General features: G+C 34.5%; 1 protein-coding gene across 2 annotated transcripts in view; it reads left to right on the top strand.

Annotated features, from left to right (window-relative positions):
• LOC125661151 (tripartite motif-containing protein 45-like) overlaps positions 1–7,175 on the top strand; it is a 33,677-nt gene extending 26,502 nt beyond the window's left edge. For both annotated transcript variants that reach the window (XR_007364691.2, XR_007364692.2), the window contains 3 exons: positions 351–429; positions 2,774–2,884; positions 7,115–7,175. The gene's annotated coding sequence lies outside the window, so the exon portion shown is untranslated. The remainder of the gene's footprint in view (positions 1–350; positions 430–2,773; positions 2,885–7,114) is intronic.
• The last annotated feature ends 11,810 nt before the right edge of the window (positions 7,176–18,985 follow it).

Genomic DNA, 18,985 nt, shown 5'->3' with positions numbered 1-18,985 from the left:
CTCTGTGTTGAGGCCTCTTCTGGTGAACTCTAGCATAGCTTTATCATTGGACGAATCTGACTCCAGTTTTTGTCACTCTAGTATTTCTTTTAGCTCTTACAAGTTTATTTTATTTCGAATTTCCAAAATTTCGGCTTGAGCGTCACTGAAGAGACATTATTTGTTGAAATGCTCATCTGGTGCATCAAAATTAGTACCATACAACTATTACACTATTAAAATATATTATCTTAACATTTATAAGTACCTAAATGTACATGTATGATACAGATTGTTACTATATAACTATATCAACATTGTTGATCACCCGTGTAGCAATTAACTACTAATTATTTTTTGTGTTTTATTAGATTTGCATTCTAAGTGCCATGGTTCATCCCAGTCTTACCGCTGTTGACGCGTGGTGGTATTATGATAACTGGAATAACGGTAGAGTATTTTGCACAAACACGAAAGAAAGAGACAGTGGGGTAAAGGATATAATCTTATCTGAAAGGAGTTGTAATTATATGTCTGTGTGCTTACAACAATGACACTAGTGATGCTGTTTGTATGTATACACTACAATAGTACTAGTGATGTTGTTTGTATGTGTACACTACATTAGCACTAGTTGTACATGTACATCACAATAGTACTAGTGGTGTTTTTTGTTGTTGTGTATACTACAATACTACTAGTGAAATTTAATTTGTGTATTACAATAAACAAATATAAAATACGTAGATGTAAAAGAGAATTTGTGTCGACACATTTAAGTGTTACTTATGTAATGACTACAGTTGTTCAAAGCCTCTAAGAGTGGTATCCCCTCTTCTCTATGTACATTAAGGTCAAATCCCTGAACAATAAAGTATTCAACGTTATGGAAAATAAGGGACATACTGGATAGGTATCTGCCCAGGGGTTAAAGAGGAAGACGAAGAATTGTAGTTAATGACAAAGAACCAAGTATTGTAGTTAATGGCAAAGAATCAAGTATTGCATTTAATGCAAAGAATCAACCACTGTCGTTAATGACAAAGAGTCAAATAATATAGTTAATGATTGATTAATTTGATGTTTTAACGTCACGTCGAAAAATGTTTATTCGCAATGGGACGTCATCAGCTGTAGGTGAAGTACCGCAAATTTAGACCTTTACCTAACAGCGAGGGTTCTTCATCGTGGCAAGGCCTCCTTTTTAAAGACCATATCCGAAAAACCCGTGATTTTCACTTCTGAATGACTCGATCTTTGAAATGGAGGAGCAATAATTGCCTATTCTAACGTCTTAGGTTTGACTCGGTTATGACACACGTGGGACACGAACTCACAACATCCAGGTTACGAAGCGAACGCTCTACCACTGAGTTACGGGTGTATAGTAAATGACAAAACATTGAATTATGTAGATAGTGACAAAAAATCAAGTATTGAAGCTAACAAACTGCGCAGCTATGTTAAGGCTTCCCGGAGTTTGAAATGCGTTCAAAACATACATTGGATTGAGAGGTCGGTTTCTGGCTTCCACTTGTAATTTATATACTTAAGTACAGACAATCTATATAGAAGGTTATCTCGGCTATATATTAGCATATCTGTAATGATATCATGATATCACATGACTTCGTTGGTCACTTGACGGTTATTTATAATTGTTTGAAGTATTTTACATAAAGTGCTTCAGCGCATCTCATTTAACAATTATTTCTAACTGTTTGTATGATAAATGAATTCACCGCATCCCTGCGTAACCGAAATGTGCTTGGAAAAATGGTAGCATTAGTGGTACTGTACCAGTTTTATATTATGACCCCTGTGTCGAGGCCTCTGCTGGTGGAGTGTTAGTCCCCGAGGGTCTCTACAGCCCAGTAGCTAAGTACTTCGTTACTAGCTGGAAAATACGGATGTAAATTTAATATCTGTTATAAAATTTAGAAATTCATTTCAAAATTAAGGTTTATCTCCCTCATGCATAGCTCTTATCCTTAGACGAATTTGACTCTACTTTTCGGCACGCTGTTTTTGGCTATAATAGCTCCAAGACCTCATTCTTATTTCGGATTTCAAACATTTCGGTTGAACATCACTGAAGATACATTATTTGTCGAAATGCGCATCTGGTGCATCAAAATTGGTACTGTACAAGTTTTACATTCCTTACAAAATACACATATTTCATGAATAGTTCAACTTACCGACACACTTACATATAGATTTGAGGGTAATCTGTATTCAAACAAAACCATCACACATTTAACCAAGCAAGATTAGGGTAGAGAACAAACTCCTCTTACGATTTCCGTAATATATCTCAAATGAATCCTCATCAATCCTCATAAATCACCTGCGCTAGACTCTTTTATCAACACATCATAAATTCTACCTTTTATCACTGGTATAAAACAGAGTACATTTCAAAAGTATATTTTTGAAAGCTGTGTAAACACGCTGAATTTCAATCAAGGGTAATTAAACAAACTATTTTAAAATATTCGGACATATAAGATCTTAAAATATAATTCATACACGTGAATTTTGCAATAGCATTCCCGCCAAATAATACGTCGTGCATTCAAAAACGGAATACCCCGATACAACAAAGAATACAGCAAATGCCCAACTATGTAAAACTTATACGGTACCAATTTTATGCACCAGATGCGCATTTCGACAAATAATGTCTCCTCAGTGATGCTCAACCGAAATGTTTGAAATATCTATTTTGTATTACTTGTATTAGATTGGTCGTTGTTCGTTATCTTCACCTTTGTAGTATTGTCATTCTCAGGTCCCGATCATTGCGCCTCTTTCCCGTGTCACAATGGGGGAACTTGTTCTTCTACACCGACCACTTTTACCTGTCTGTGTGATGCATATTTTAGTGGCGATAGGTGTCAAAGTAAGTATATTTTCTCTCATTTAGAATAATTAAAACAACACTATCCAAGGAATTGTATGCACTTGGTTGTAAAACACTATATTTCATTCATCGTTGCATAACCACAATAAAATTTAATTTTCGGTGTTACAATCGACATTGCTTTTGATAAGAAGAGTCTCAAAGACTTTATGCGTCACCTGAGTATTAGTTTAAAATATCACTAGTCCCAAGGGTTTTGGAATTTACAGCAATTTCCTGAGATGAATATCTAAGATAAATTTTAAAATTTATCAATAGTATAAAACAACATGTCTTCTTAAAAATTAAATACCACCGAAATGTGCCTATACGGATGAAAGGCTTAACATAGTAAGATATATATATCATTGCCACGTCAGCACGGCATACCTAATTCGGATCCGTCCTCAAGTCAACTTCCTGGGGTTACGAAATATACGTCCTTTTCTGCTTTTAGTTTTTATACTACATCAAACAAACTTACACACGTTATTCAAATGATAGAGACAATAATCACTATGATAATGTTGGCTCCACCCTGGAACCATTAAACACTTAAACCCTAGGATTATGAAATTTACTTTTTTTTTGTAAAATATTATCTACTCCTTCCACATATCCATTTTCTTTCATTATAGTATCAATAGCATTGCCCCCGTGGGGATCCGGGTTAGAATAGGTCCTCAGTACCCCTTGCTTGTCGTAAAAGGCGATTAAATGGGGTGGTCTATCGGATGAGACCACAAAAACCGAGGTCCCGTGTCACAGTAGGTGTAGTATGATAAAGGTCCCTCATTACTCATTTTCGTAAGCGCCGAGCATAAGTCTAAATGTTGCAGCCTTTCACCGCTAGTGGTGACGTCTCCATATGAGTGAAATATTCTCGAGAGGGATATTAAATAATATACAATCAATCAATAGCATAAAAACTCCATTACTTAAATGTTTTACATTTTCATATACCAAAATTTGTCCCACCCTGGAATCAGAACATCTTCCCCGGGGCAATGACATTTAGAAGTGTAGTGGAGACTTTTCTCTACTTCACTTGCATTTAGGTTCCCTTACACATGTGCAGTTGTAGAGAGGAATTACTCGTATGAAAATTGGCAATTTTTGGTAGTTTTGCCCCGCCCATAAGTCTCCAGGGGTAGTGGAGGACTAAAATGTACACTCGATTTATGCCCTTTGTACAAAAGATGCTTCACACCATTTTTAGTGTTTAGGAAATTGTTACATGAGTGGTTTGGAACTTTGTGATTATTCTAAAACTATGGATTATTGGATTTTGATATCGTATTACGCTGTCGTTAGTTAGTGTTGATAGGAAACTAAATGAAGAATATTTGAAATCACCTACATGTTTTGTGGTTATTTTCCATTTTTCAGACGAAGAAGCAACTAAATGAATAATGTTTAAAATGTTGAAAGCTCACAAACTTTTGACACGACCCCTGAGTATTTTTTCTCTCTGTTTGAAACTCTTCACATTCACAGTTTTCTCCAAAAAAGTCATTTGTTCCCTGTCTGTTATCAAAGTTAAATTCAGTGAAAATGTTGTCATTACACAAGCGTACAAAAATGACCCGAAAGTGGTGAAAGTCGAACTGCTTATTTTTAAAAAAAAATACAATGATAGTTATCAAGGAGTTTTTAACGCACAAGGGATGACGCCGGCTGCAGATCCACTGCAATAGGTCACCTGAATTTACCCAGGTTAATTAATAAGATCATTGTCAAGTTTTATGTTACTTAGTGATATGACTAACTTATCAAGTATCTGCAGACTTTGATTTTAATTTGATTTGATCGGAATATTTACCTGACAATGATATTGAAACGATTTTCCACTGAACCTCACATGAAAATATGTACTAAAATGTTGTTTAATATATCATATGCGGGAAAATAAACGCTGGTGAGGAAAATGCTCCCTTGGTTGTAAATTCCCGACCTGTGTTTTATTTATTATATTGCTTTGAAACGATTTGCTGTCAAGCATCACGTTTATACGTTTATAGAAAAAAAATAATATACATTTATATGTATATTAATTTCTTCTCCCAATGTGTTCTAGGTAAGGAATTACTAGTCAGTGAGTACAATGTTCCCTTCAAATATAGATGTCCCACCTTTAAATCTGAAAAAAGGCATAAATGTATCTAGCAACACATTTGTATGTAATGACAACGATAATGATCATGACAACGATTTGAAATAAAATTATGTTCTTCAGTGAAACAATGATGCTATAGAAAATGCTTTAGCATTTTTTGGGGTCGTTTTGAAGATGCTTTAACTATAGATGGCCTAATCAATTACGCAGTAGATCAAAACTAGTAACAAGGGGGTAATGTTCGATTCCAGCGCTTGGTCAAAGTTAAGCAATTAAATAGAATAAGCGAATATTTTACCATCAGGTTCATGACATTACAAGTGGGAATCGCGAGACTCTAGGGTATGGCCTTAATAACAACGACCCTGTGTTGCGACAGGCGTTGGCACGTTGAATAACAATATATGGTAATGCCCTGAACGACATACATATGTTTAGATTTGTAGTACGTCGCCTACAGCTGATGACGTCTCCAAAACATGTGAAATTTATTGAAAGGGTGTATGCCAAACAAAAATAAATCAAATACACTGCAGTGATGCCCCTTTAATTGAAAGAATGTACAGACCCGTGATGATAAACGTTTAGTCCTACCCGTTTTCATTACATTATCCATTATCACCTGCATATAGCGTTTATATATCTCAACTGATTCAATTTGCAGGGGCTTGTTCTCTGTATGACCAGTCTTAAAATCGAGATAGGTTTCTGGCAAACGGATTGATGGTACATTAATTTCAACAGTCCTATTTAAAGTCAACATTTCGCAAATCATATTGTCATTATATTGATATAGACTTACGAATACAACCTATCATTGTGTTTAAGGCTGTTGATGTGTTTTATACGTATCATGAGGTCGTTCTTGGTATACTGATTACAACCACGTATGACTCTGATTACCTGATCAAGACATAGGGCTCATGACGGATGTGACCGATCAACAAGAGATACGTACTCAGCTTAGGCCCCTGATCTCACCTGTAACATATCCATGGATCCGTGTTTCCCCAACTCTTTGTTTCGTATTCCTTATAAAAGTTGTGAGATTGATCACTGATTCATATATTAACCTTTCAATAATATTGATGAAAAGTTGAATATAAAATACAGTGATTAATCAATCATATACTTCCTGCAAAGAATTTGAAATTAAGAATGGGGTATATATGAATTCCTGGACATATCGGCTGTGGAATAAGATGCCTAGGAGTAGTAATCATCTTCGGTTGACCGTTGACACCACCACCCCCCCCCCCCATGAGTCTAATTATCGATCAGCTAAACATAGTAGTCCGTAGTCAAAATGTGTGCTCTGTTATATAAATGTGATCCGTTTCACTGATCAATGTTTCACGACATGCACTTTAGTAGATAAATGACGGACTTCATTAATACAGTTGTGGTATCAAGAAAACCTGGACGGCGAATGTATGTACAATGAAGGGTGAAGATAACAATGATCAATATCATAAGCAATACAAAATAGATAGTTGGGCAAACACAGGCCCCTGGACACGTCAGAGGTGGGATCAGGTGCCTAGGAGGAATAAACATCCCCTGTCGAGCGGTCACACTCGCCGTGAGTCCTATATCCTGATCAGGTAAACGGAGTTATCCGTAATCAAAATCAGTGTGCCAAGAACGGCCTACCAATCGGTATGAAACACGTCGGACATCATTTGACCCAATGATGGGTTGTATTGACAAACTATAACGACTATATAATTTGCGAAATGTTGATTTCAACCGAGATTGTTGAAACCCCTATACCATCAACGTGTTTGTCAGTAGCTTGTCTCGATTTAACAACGGATTATACGCAGAATAAGCCCTTGCATATCGAATCAGTTGCGAGATATAAACACCATACGCAGGTGATAATAGGATATTGCTACATAAATATGGGAAGTTGACGATGAAGAAGCTGAAATCATCCCGTTTGTCATAGAGTTGAGTTATCAGTTTGCAGTTAATGTCTGCTTTCAATAAAATATCTTAGTATGAAACAGAAGTGGACGACTCTGTGGTGTATTTTATTTTTATTTTGATCTCAAAGGGATAGATCCTGAATGCATTCTAGCAATAATAATATAATTTGTATCTAATTTTAGATGGAAGATAAAGAGGCAGATAAAAGAAAACTGTATCAAACGTAATAAAACATTAATGTGATTTGAGTTGTTGAGTTCAATACGCACAATTATTTACGATAATGCGGATTTGCTATCACAAATTATTAAATCAATGATAGATTAATGAAAACACAACTGACGATATAAAAAGATGTGACTGTTATTTATCCTTATATATCGTAGATGTGTTTGCCCATTTTCTAGTTTGTCTCTAGCAGTGTACATCTCGGATATTTTGATTTATTGCGAATGGAAAATGATCATAAGATTGATTGCTGTTCGTTATATTTGCCTTTCACGACTAATCATATATTATTGAGAAATGTGTTGTATATAGACCCCGAAGCGTGCTACTACACCTCCAAAGCGCTTCGTTTCGTTCAATGCAAACCGTTTACCGTTCCGTGCAAACCGTTCAGCGTTTCGTGCAAATCATTCAGCGTTCCGTGTAGACCGTTCAGCGTTTCCTGCAAACCGTTCATCGTTCCGTTCAAATTGTTTCGTGCAAGAAATCATTCCGTGGAGGATCAAGCCACGCCCATAGAAACGTGAAGATCGTTCAAACCACGCCGTTTGAAACGTACAGACCGTGCAAGTCATTTCGGCATGGGATGTAGGACAGGCAAACATTGTTGGGGATTTCAGCACTTCTTTCAAAATGTATCTAACATCGGCTTTCAACAGTGAAAATCTGCAAATAATCGAAAGAAAAAGTTTATTATAAAACCACCAGGCAGAGCAAGACTTGAGATCATTTTCTCACCCTTGGTAGTTTCTAGCAAGTGCAGATGAATGTATATATGTAAAACTTATACGGTACCAATTTTGATGCACCAGATGCGCATTTCGACAAATAATGTCTCTTCAGTGATGCTCAACCGAAATGTTTGAAATCCGAAATAACTATGAAGTTTTAGATCTAAATATAGCCAAAAACAGCCTGCCAAACAAGTGGAGCCAAATTCGTCCAAGGATAAGAGCTATACATGAGGGAGATAATCCTTAATTTTGAAATGAATTTCTAAATTTTATAATAGCAATTAAATATACATCCGTATTTTCAAGCTAGTAACAAAGCACTTAGCTACTGGGCTGTAGAGACCCTCGGGGACTAACACTCCACCAGCTGAGGCCTCGACCCAGGTGTCATAATGTAAAACTTATACGGTACCATTTTTGATGTACCAGATGCGCATTTCGACAAATAATGTCTCTTCAGTGATGTTCAACCGAAATGTTTGAAATGCGAAATAACTATGAAGTTTTAGATCTAAATATAGCCAAAAACAGCGTGTCAAACAAGTGGAGTCAAATTCGTCCAAGGATAATAGCTATGCATGAGGGAGATAATACTTAATTTTGAAATGAATTTCTAAATTTTATAATAGCAATTACATATACATCCGTATTTTCCAGCTAGTAACGAAGTACTTAGCTACAGGGTTGTAGAGACCCTCGGGGACTAACACTCCACCAGAAGAGGCCTCGACCCAGGGGTCATAATGTAAAACTGTCCTCGTTATATTTGTATTTATTTTTTCATTTAATTTATTTTTTTTTTTATTTCTATTTAGGAATAATTTATTTGTCTTGTTAAATTTGTATGATCAAGTTTCTCTTTTTAAATAAAAATATTTTCATCAAAATTGTTTATCGGAACTGTCTGCATAATGCAAAGACCGACCTGTGCATAACTTCTATAATATACGCAAATTCCAAGTTCCTTTTTTTTTTTTTACCTCAATAGAGGTCAGCTCAATCTAATTAAAATTAGATGTTGGATCCGCTCGCATACTCGTTACACAAACATCTAACAACATCCCGTAGAGGGTCACGTCAGAGGTCAAATTCGATTGACCAATGAAATCACCGCTGGCAAAATCATTGAATGTTTGTTGAAGCCGATAAGTCTAGAGTGATACCGAATTTGACCTCTGACGTAACCCTCTATGGGATGTTTTTAGATGTTTGTGTAGCGAGTATGCAAGCGGATCCAACATCTAATTTCAATTAGATTGAGGTCAGCTTATCCGTGTATTTGAAATTAACATTATACAGAAGGTGTAGAAATCGGCGGGGTCAATTGAAATATGAAAAAAGGGGTGTTTATATCTTTTGTCTCTCAAAAATGAATGCAGTTTTCTAGAGGTTTGAAATAGAGGCAAATGCAACAATCTAATTAAAATTAAATGTTAGATCCACTCGCATATCTTTTGATCATCACTGTAGTTAGTCATTACATGTATTTGTTTTATCTATTCATTTATTTCTCAATCTATTTCAATCAAATTTTGATTGTTTCCTTTTTGTTTTGTATTTTCTCTTCTTATCCAAGGTGACAGGTTCTTATCGACTGGCTAATTCTATGTCTAGATGCATCCCTCCTCCCGACCGAGATTATGTTCCAGGCTTACGAGAATTTTAAAAATAATTTTATTTGTTGTCATATATGTATGTAAAAATGTATAGGTTTCTTCAAGATATGTCTTTGAAGAGAGGCCTGGAAATGCAAATTGCACACGTGTTTTAACGGCACTCAGATTGAATGTACAAAACTAGCGATGCGGACGCGACTTTTTCAATGAATTTAATAGAGCATGGAATAAATAAAATTGAAAAATAAATATTCCACGACGATACAATTTATGCATCTTCTCCCTGTATTTCCGAAGTTAAAAATCATTCATTTCCTTGTATTCCAACGTGTTCGTAAGTCATTAAATTGTTCCTTGTTTTTACTAACACCAGAATGTAAAACTTATACGGTACCAATTTTGATGCACCAGATGCGCATTTCGACAAATAATGTCTCTTCTGTGATGCTCAACCGAAATGTTTGAAATCCGAAATAACTACGACGTTTTAGATCTAAATATAGACAAAAACAGCCTGCCAAACAAGTGGAGCCAAATTGGTCCAAGGATAAGAGCTATGCATGAGGGAGATAATCCTTAATTTTGAAATGAATTTCTAAATTTTATAACAGCAATTAAATATACATCCGTATTTTCAAGCTAGTAACGAATGAAACAAATAATGCCGGGGGAAAAAAACGTGCAGCTTTTCGTGCAGACCGTTCACAACCCCATCTTTCAGGACGAGAAATTTCTTTAAGTCCTTTTATCTTTTTTATTCACGTACACATATATATAAAATGTGTAGGTTAATTCAACATCCGTCTTTGGGAAAATGTCTGGAATATACAAGTTGCAAATGTACTTTAACGACACTCAGAATGAATGTACAAAAAATATCGAAACAGATGCGACCATTTCATATTCAGTTTCAATGAACTTAATAGAGCATTGGACCGATAAAATTTTATTAAACAATATTCTCCGACTATATAATCATTTCCGAAAAAAAATAATTCCCTTATTTTCATTCCAACGTGTTCATAATTTTTTTATGTAATAACCAAAAATGAAATTACAGCGTCGTACATAAGCAATAATTTAAAATGAATCATTATAATTTCTTTATTAACCCTTTTTTTTAAATATAGAGAAAACTACAATTATATTGAAACTATTTGAACCAAATATATAACGAAAAAATCAAAGCATGCAGACCATGCCTACCGTTTCGTGTAGACCGTTCACAAAGCGATGCCTACAAAGTGGTCAGCGTTTCGTGCAAAGCGTTTCGTGCAAAGCGTTCACTGTTCCGTGCAGACCGTTCAGCGTTTCGTGGAATTCGTTCATCGTTCGTGCAGATCGTTTAGCGTTTCGTGCAAACCGTTCACCGTTCCGTGCAAGAATCGTTTCGTACCGTTCCGTGCAAGTGGTGTAATAGTACGCTTCAGGGCCTGTAACCTTAAGTAGCAGTCCACGTAAGAATCATGCAGAAGGTGGCACATTGATATTCTTGGATTTTCATGAAACTTTCATAACTCTTCATAATAATGATATATGAAGATACCCAGAGTAAAAACATTGTGCATCAATGGTTGCTAAGGAAATTAAAGCATTTGTGTTTCCATAGCAACCACTATATTGGGTTTTGCAAAGTGCAGAAATACATATTTCTTAAAATTTGTGTGAAAATGAAAATATCAATTTTTCAAACTTAATGACAATTTATTTAGACGACGTAAAGGTTACTTCAATATAAAACTGTACAATACTAATGAAATACTATTATATGGTATCTGTAGAGGACTTTGGAATAAACATTGTTGTAATATTTATCAATTTTCTGTAAATTCGACAATTTTAGAATATTTTAAATACATATTACTTTAGTTATCCGAAAATGCCAAATTTTGATACATATTTTCTAAACAATCAATACTAAGTGTACTCAAAATAAAAATCAAAAGAGTCGAACATCCACATAGTAACGGTTGCTAGGTAACTCTTTCAGGCCCATTTCCAACACAATAAAACAAGAATATATGCAATATATGCATTAAAATGATTCTATTTACTGAAAATAAATACAAATCACCAGGGCTTACTTTAGTTTACAGACCAATTGGAGATATCAGACTTAAACCATATCACCATAGCAACGAACTATCCTTAGTAACGCACATAACATTTGAAGTTGTATGATTAAATTGCACTGGAATGAGAATCTAATGCAAATATACCAATATATGATTTTCTACTGATATGTTGAATCCAATGAAGACATCAGGTTTAAGTATATCACCATAGCAGCCAATTTTCTCTAGCAACAATCAAGACTTTCAAACTCTACAACTCCTATTACCTTCAAATGAGAATATAATACAAATATATCAACATGTAATTCTTTACTGACATGCCGGACCCATGGGAGACAATATGTTTACATATCACCATAGCAATCACTTTCCCTAGCAACACTTCAAACATTTATTTGTACAATGTCATTGCACTGAAACGAGTATATAATTGAAAAATATCACCATATGAATCATGATTCTCTATTGACATACCATACCCATTGAAGACAATGAGTTTAATTATATCACCATATAACTCTCTCTCTGTGTGTCTGTCTCTCTCTCTCTCTGTCTCTCTCTCTCTCTCTCTCTCTCTCTCTCTCTCTCTCTCTCTCTCTCTCTCTCTCTCCTGCCTCTTTTAAGTTATTCTACATTCATGCTTGAGTGAGCCTCTCTTTATGTACAATTTTGCTGCAAGTAAATTTTCCTGGTACTCCTCGAAGTATGAAACCTTGTCATTATGTGGTTTATAGGCCTCCATGCTTCTCAGAATTCCTATGAGGATTTAAAACCATGCAGTTCCATCTGTAGCCAGATTGTGAAGTCTTTTTAAGCTTGTGATGCATGGCAAGTAGTTAAAATACTAAATAACATGGCCCTTGAAAGAGGATGGGATAAGTTTATTCACAACAAGGCCGGTAAATTCAAATATGTCCAATGGTTGAATGGCAGGCAGTTCCAATTTCTTGTCGAAAGGTTATAAGTTATCTACTGTGAAGATGCATTTCTTTTGTACTCAATGATGTTACCTGAAAATAGTTTTGTCATTTATTTTAGTATACCATGTGATCAAATTTCTGAATGATGGATCAAAGACATTGTTTTTTAAAAAAAAAATTGCACAAAGTCAAAAATGCCTATTCATTGAAGCATATATTTTCCATAGATATATGTCAGTTGCTATTAACAATTTATTTTACATTGGGTAATCATGGATGTATTTTTTCAGAGTGCAGTGTGAGTTATTTCAATAAATGTTAATCATATTCATTGGATGAAAACATAATTTGGCATTGTTGATAATTTATTGTGTACCTGATAAAAAAAGCAGGATTTAAAGAAAACTAGTGCATGTTCCAATTTTTCTTTATCCGTCTTCCAACAAATACGCTTCTCCTTTTCCTGAAGTACAACACCTATTTGGAAGAAGAAAATATATAACATATTTTGAAATTAATTACAACTCATCAGTTGTTGTTAAACAAAGGGGTCTAAAGACATTGAACAATATTTCTAATATCATGATTGATTCGACCTTTGTCTTTGATTTTGTGGCCTCAAATACCAACAAGAGGCTCATGGGTTGCATTGCTCACCTGAGTCATCTTGATCCTGTTGTAGTGATTTTTAAAAGATTTGTTTCCAATCTTTATTTCCCTGAAAAAGTTAACATGAAACAAATCGTGTTCATCAATTTTCTTTGTATTTTTTTGTAATGTGTAATGTAATGCATTACTTTAGCAAAGTAATTGTAACTTAATTAAATATTTATATGAATGAAAGTAATGGTAATTGTAATGGTGAAAATTCTAATGTAAGTGTAAGTTAATGTATTACATTTTAAAGTAATTGACCCCAGGTCTGCCTCCCACTATCTATGCCTTTTGTTGATTACTATGAACATTAGCTTTCATGGGGATTCATTTTACACAATTTGTGGGGTACCTTTATCCCTCAACTTTGAAATGACAATGAAATACACAATTTATAAAATGGTTCAATCTACAGAAACTATATTTATGATATTAGATCCGAACTAAAATCTGGATAATCCACGAATTGGAATGATTCCATATTTCGTGATTATATCCCCTTTGAAGGGAGCACGGTCCTTCATTTAATTTGAACAATATTGAATCCCCTTTTCTCAAGGATGATTTTTGCAAGATTGACTGACAATGGCTCAGTGGTTGTAGAAAAAATTAAATTTTGAAAAGTTTATAAGCAGACCAACAGACGGACATAACCTCACTAAAATGTTTAACTCGGGTGAGGTAAATTGGATAATCTGCTCTGTGGTTTATCAGTGTGCCAACGTTTGTTGTCAACCAAGCAATCGGCGTGACTGATGGGTGCAAACTTACATATACAAGACAATATAACAACCTGAACAATACATACATTACACGTAAATATATGCATGGGTATATTTACAATGACAACGTTTTTCATTTTCATACATACAAAGCAGATATCATGCTGTAAATACCTTTAATATTGCTACATGACTTTGCATGCATTCAAGTCTGACCCATTCAAGTTATAATTCTAGGAATCATGGCTATAATCTGTTGTTTGTTGTATGGCAAGCAAGTCATGGAATCATCTTGGAATTTCAGTGAATAGATTCCTTGTATACTCGAATTTAAGTAAATATATTTCATTCAATGAAGCTGAACTACCAACTATTATTATTTTGGTGATGGCAATGATCTTGATACCTGCAGCGGTGTCAATAATTCAATTTTGAATCAAGTTCACAAATTACCAAATTATGTAGACAACAAGTATAACAGATATTATGATTACAGAAAAATTGTGATCAGGTAAGCTATACAAATTGTTGGTTAAAAAACCCGTGCTAAATCATAACTCCCCGATACATTTTTGCTGATAAGAAATATTCATTCGATTAATAATTATGTTTGAAATTGTTCATCTTACGCAAAATTAACTAAAATAGATTCTTGAGGTCTTCATATTTGCTGTGATAAAACATAACTAATGAGATAACATGAAAAAAAGAGCAATGATTCATTAGTTTTATTTTAGCTTGTATTTTGATTTTAACCTGTGGCTTACATTTTAAAGTATAATATTTTTACATACTTTTCACCCCCACCACACACTGATATCATTTATTCTCTAGTCGAGAGATTATTTATTGTCCAAAGCAAAAGAATGATTAAAATAATATATGGTGAAATTAGCTTAAGTAATCAATACACATTTATGATTTTTTAATATAAATTTACCTGCACCGCCACCCATACTGGCCATACAAGCATGTTCTTACCCCGACTGTTAATGATATGTGCCCATATCCGGTTCGTATATCCAATACAACTGACCGAGCGATCTGGGAAAACACAGGTAGTATTCCTCATCCACTCCAAAGAACTCTCATGATATGAAACAACCGAAAAATCCCAACGTGTGATTGTGAAAATAGACACAGGCCTTGCGTCATGCATTTCCCGCAATTTGTTTAAGATTTGTTTAAGGAGAATATATATTTAGCTACCAATTTCTTATAGTCATTCACATTAACTGACTTTGAAACCTCTTCACATGGAGAATTTTTCCTTAAAGACATGTTGCAAAATGGCATCATCTGTCTTCAAACCGCCAACTCGTATGACATGTTGCAATTTTCCCCAAACAATCGTATCTTTAGCACTAAAGAGTTAGCAAAGGGAGATAATAAAATCGTCAATCTGTTAGATCGTACGTAGTTTTTTATTTTTTTAAATTGTAACTAATCTATAAATATGTTTACAAATGATGTTTGTTATTTCTTTTACCGTCCATACTATTAACTTTATGTATCTATTCATCTTTAATGACAGAATGCCAGATAATTAACTTTCATGATTCTTTTTATTAGTGTTCTTTATAAAGAAATCAACGGGAAAATATTTTTTGAAACCGAATATCCTTTCAGAAGGATTCAAGGTGCAGTGTTTTATTAGATCAAGTACCAAACATGATTTTCTTCAAAATCATCCATTTTTCAAGAGATTTTAAATTTATAGCCGTGCCACTTATTTTTCATTCTGCATGATTCTTACATGGACTGCTATTTAACACAGTTATCATCGGTCCATTTGTGTTTTACCTTCTGTACACACTGATTTTGAGTATTGATTGTTTCGTTTGATCAAAATATAAGGATAACGGAGGGTGTGACCGGTCAACAGGGGGTGCTTACTACTCCTAGGGGTATAATCCCGCCTCTGGTATGTCCAGGGAGCTAGTGTTTGGACAACTCCATATTTTGTATCCTTTATAAGATTACGAAAGGATTCAACCCACAAACCACTAAATATGAAAGTTGCCGTCGAGAACCTGCTATTAAATAAATTTTAGCTCAAAGTTGACTAAATCGACAATTTTCCCGGAAATATGTAGCATTTTGTTCATTTTAGCACTTAGTGTACTGTTACCAGCATCCGGTCATGTTAAAACATTCATCGTTGAACGGTATCTGCCCTACACAGAAGAAATAAACACTCAGATTTATTAGAAATCAGTGGGCTTTTTTTCACATCCACTAGGCCATCAACAGCCAATGCCAGGTCAAATTCTTTACCATAATGTTATATTCATTTTGTCGTTATCGTGTTTAATTTAAAAAAAAAAAAAATAAAGTCACAGTCCTCTAGTCATCCATATGGAACACAGTTAGAAATGGAAGCAGTAGGCGGTGTGGTGATTTCAGTCCTCAAACATAAAACTGACGAAGATCGCTGAGCTGACTATTCACAAATGCATTCATAAAAACAAGGTTGTGTAGAACCAGTAATGACATTCTGCACATGATGTTTAGTACTTTGATATGTGAAAATGCAACATTAAGGTAGGCCATTTACCAAAACTGTATCTTATAGATTGTCAAAGCACCTCGTATGAAATATACCATCGAAGTAGTGATACAAGTTCTCTATTATTTTATATGAATTTGGATGATTTTCTGGAATGATAAAAAGGGTGTTTTGTTAGCAAATAATATATATTATATCCCACATGTCACTGCGATTTGATGCACGACGTGAATATCTAATAGAATCATGCATAAAATAATCGGACGTTCAATTCTCTTAAATAAAAAAAAAAATATGAGAATTGGAAATGTCATCTTTTTTATATTTTTAAACTCTATCACTGAAGTCATTATACTGTATTCCCTATTTCAGGAGAGACATCGTTTTGTACTTTCCGTTCTTCCGTCTGTCTGTAAAAAAAAACCTGTGAATGATTCTCCTCCTATGTGGCTTATGTGATAGATTTGAAACCGTGCACATAATTTCATTGCCATATGTAGATGTCCATATTTGTGGGATGAGATGATCCAATTTTATTTGTAAACGTTATAGTGGATCTAAAAGGGGTGGATGATGTGAAATAGCTTGTGAACATCTCTTGTCCTATATCGCTTACCTAATGGACTTGAAATGTTGTACAATACTTCAATGACATTTGCAGATGTGCATATCGTAGGGACAGGAAGGTCGAATTGTTTGCCTTAAAGTTGTAGTGGAGAGTGTAAAATATTTTGTGAACACTTCTTTTATATGATATGGTTCAAACCAACCCCGATCGGAAATATGGTAAAGTACTCATCGAGAACATTGCAATCATCAATCATCATGAATTATAAACAATCACAAAAAGTCACAAGAAGTTATTGAGAGCTTTTTTCATTCTTTCGATGTTGAAAGCATGTTTCATGGGAGTCGCTTAAACGAACAATTAGATGAAAGTAAATTAAGGATTATCTCCCTCACGCATACCTCTTATCCTTAGATGAATTTGACTCCACTTTTTTGGCACAGTTTTCCCCTATAATAGCTCTAAAACTTCATTGTTATTTCGGATTTTAAACGTTTCGGTTGAGCATCACTGAAGAGACATTATTTGTCGAAATGCACATCTGGTGCATCAAAATTGGTACCGTATAAGTTTTACATTATGACCCCTGGGTCGAGGCCTCTGCTGGTGGACTCTTAGTCCCCGAGGGTCTCTACAGCCCAGTAGCTAAGTACTTCGTTACTAGCTTGAAAATACGAATGTATATTTAATTGCCGTGTATAAAATTTAGAAATTCCTTTCAAAATTAAGCATTATCTCCCTCACGCATACCTCTTATCCTTAGACGAATTTGATTCCACTTTTTGGCACCCTTTTTTTTTTCTATAATAGCTTTAAAACTTCAATATTATTTATACATTTCGGTTGAGCATCACTGAAGAGATATTATTTGTCGAAATGCGCATCTGGTGCATCAAAATTGGTACCGTATAAGTTTTACATAATGCAGCGCTTTGGAATAGATAAGCTGACCTGCACGGAACAAACCATGATATATAACCTTCAAGTCGACGGTTGTAGTCAAGCTAAAACAGCTTCTATCAAATGGCAATACAGTATATTTTCAATAACCAGGATTTATGATTGATAAAATTCTTAGCTATTGATTCTATTATCAATATGCATCAATGATATAATGCGAACAAAATGTTTAAAATGTGTATTTCTATAGGTGTTTTAAAGAAATATGTTCTATTGATCACTGTTCGTTATCTTCACCTTTCATTTATAACCATAATTTTTCTCTTTAGTTAATGCCGATGCATCCGACATCTAAAATGAACAACTGAAATACATCGATTCAATGCTGTGTACGACCTGTATGGGTGTGAATGCAACAAAATCTATAAAACCCTAACTAATCTTAAACGACATGTACAGCTGGACTTCCCCTCAAATACAACAGCACCAATGCAGTGTACCAGTTCATTGGAATGTGCTGCAGAAACAAGAGATTCCTTTATGAAATGTTCTACAGGGGATTAATGGGGACAGCAACTTGTTACATAAACACTGTTTCTGGGTTACCTCTCTTTGTTCAAGCCAATTCTTGTGGGTTTTTTTGTCTTTCTGTACAATCATCAGTGGTAACACACTGTGAATACACATAAATGACATACTAGTATACCAATAAAGGAAACAGATACTTATCATAAAATGTATTTATCCTTTACCAAATAAACATAATTAATCAATACAAGACTAACGTAGTGTGTGGAGGTTAAACAAATCGGACAGAGACAGATCACTGTTCTATCACTCGATTTAACAGTTCATGATAGTGTTGTTGTTGTTTTGTTTTTTTTTTTTTTTGAGAAACAGGATATCCCTTTATAAGTAAAATACGTCTTAGAAACAATAGTTCACTTTATATGTATCATGCTTATCAGAGGACTGATGAGGACAGTTACCTAATACATATACACTTACTGTTTCAGAGTTACTTCTCTTTGTTTATGTATTGGCTTGCTGAGCAGTCTTCAATTTTGACCATACATAAGTGATATGCAACAAAAAGGAAACACATCGTAATCATTAGAAATGTGTTA

Source organism: Ostrea edulis, chromosome 8, assembly GCF_947568905.1.
Source record: "Ostrea edulis chromosome 8, xbOstEdul1.1, whole genome shotgun sequence".
Lineage (NCBI taxonomy): Eukaryota > Metazoa > Mollusca > Bivalvia > Ostreida > Ostreidae > Ostrea > Ostrea edulis.
Note: the sequence above shows the minus strand (reverse complement) of the source record. Positions and strands in the feature narration are given on the sequence as shown.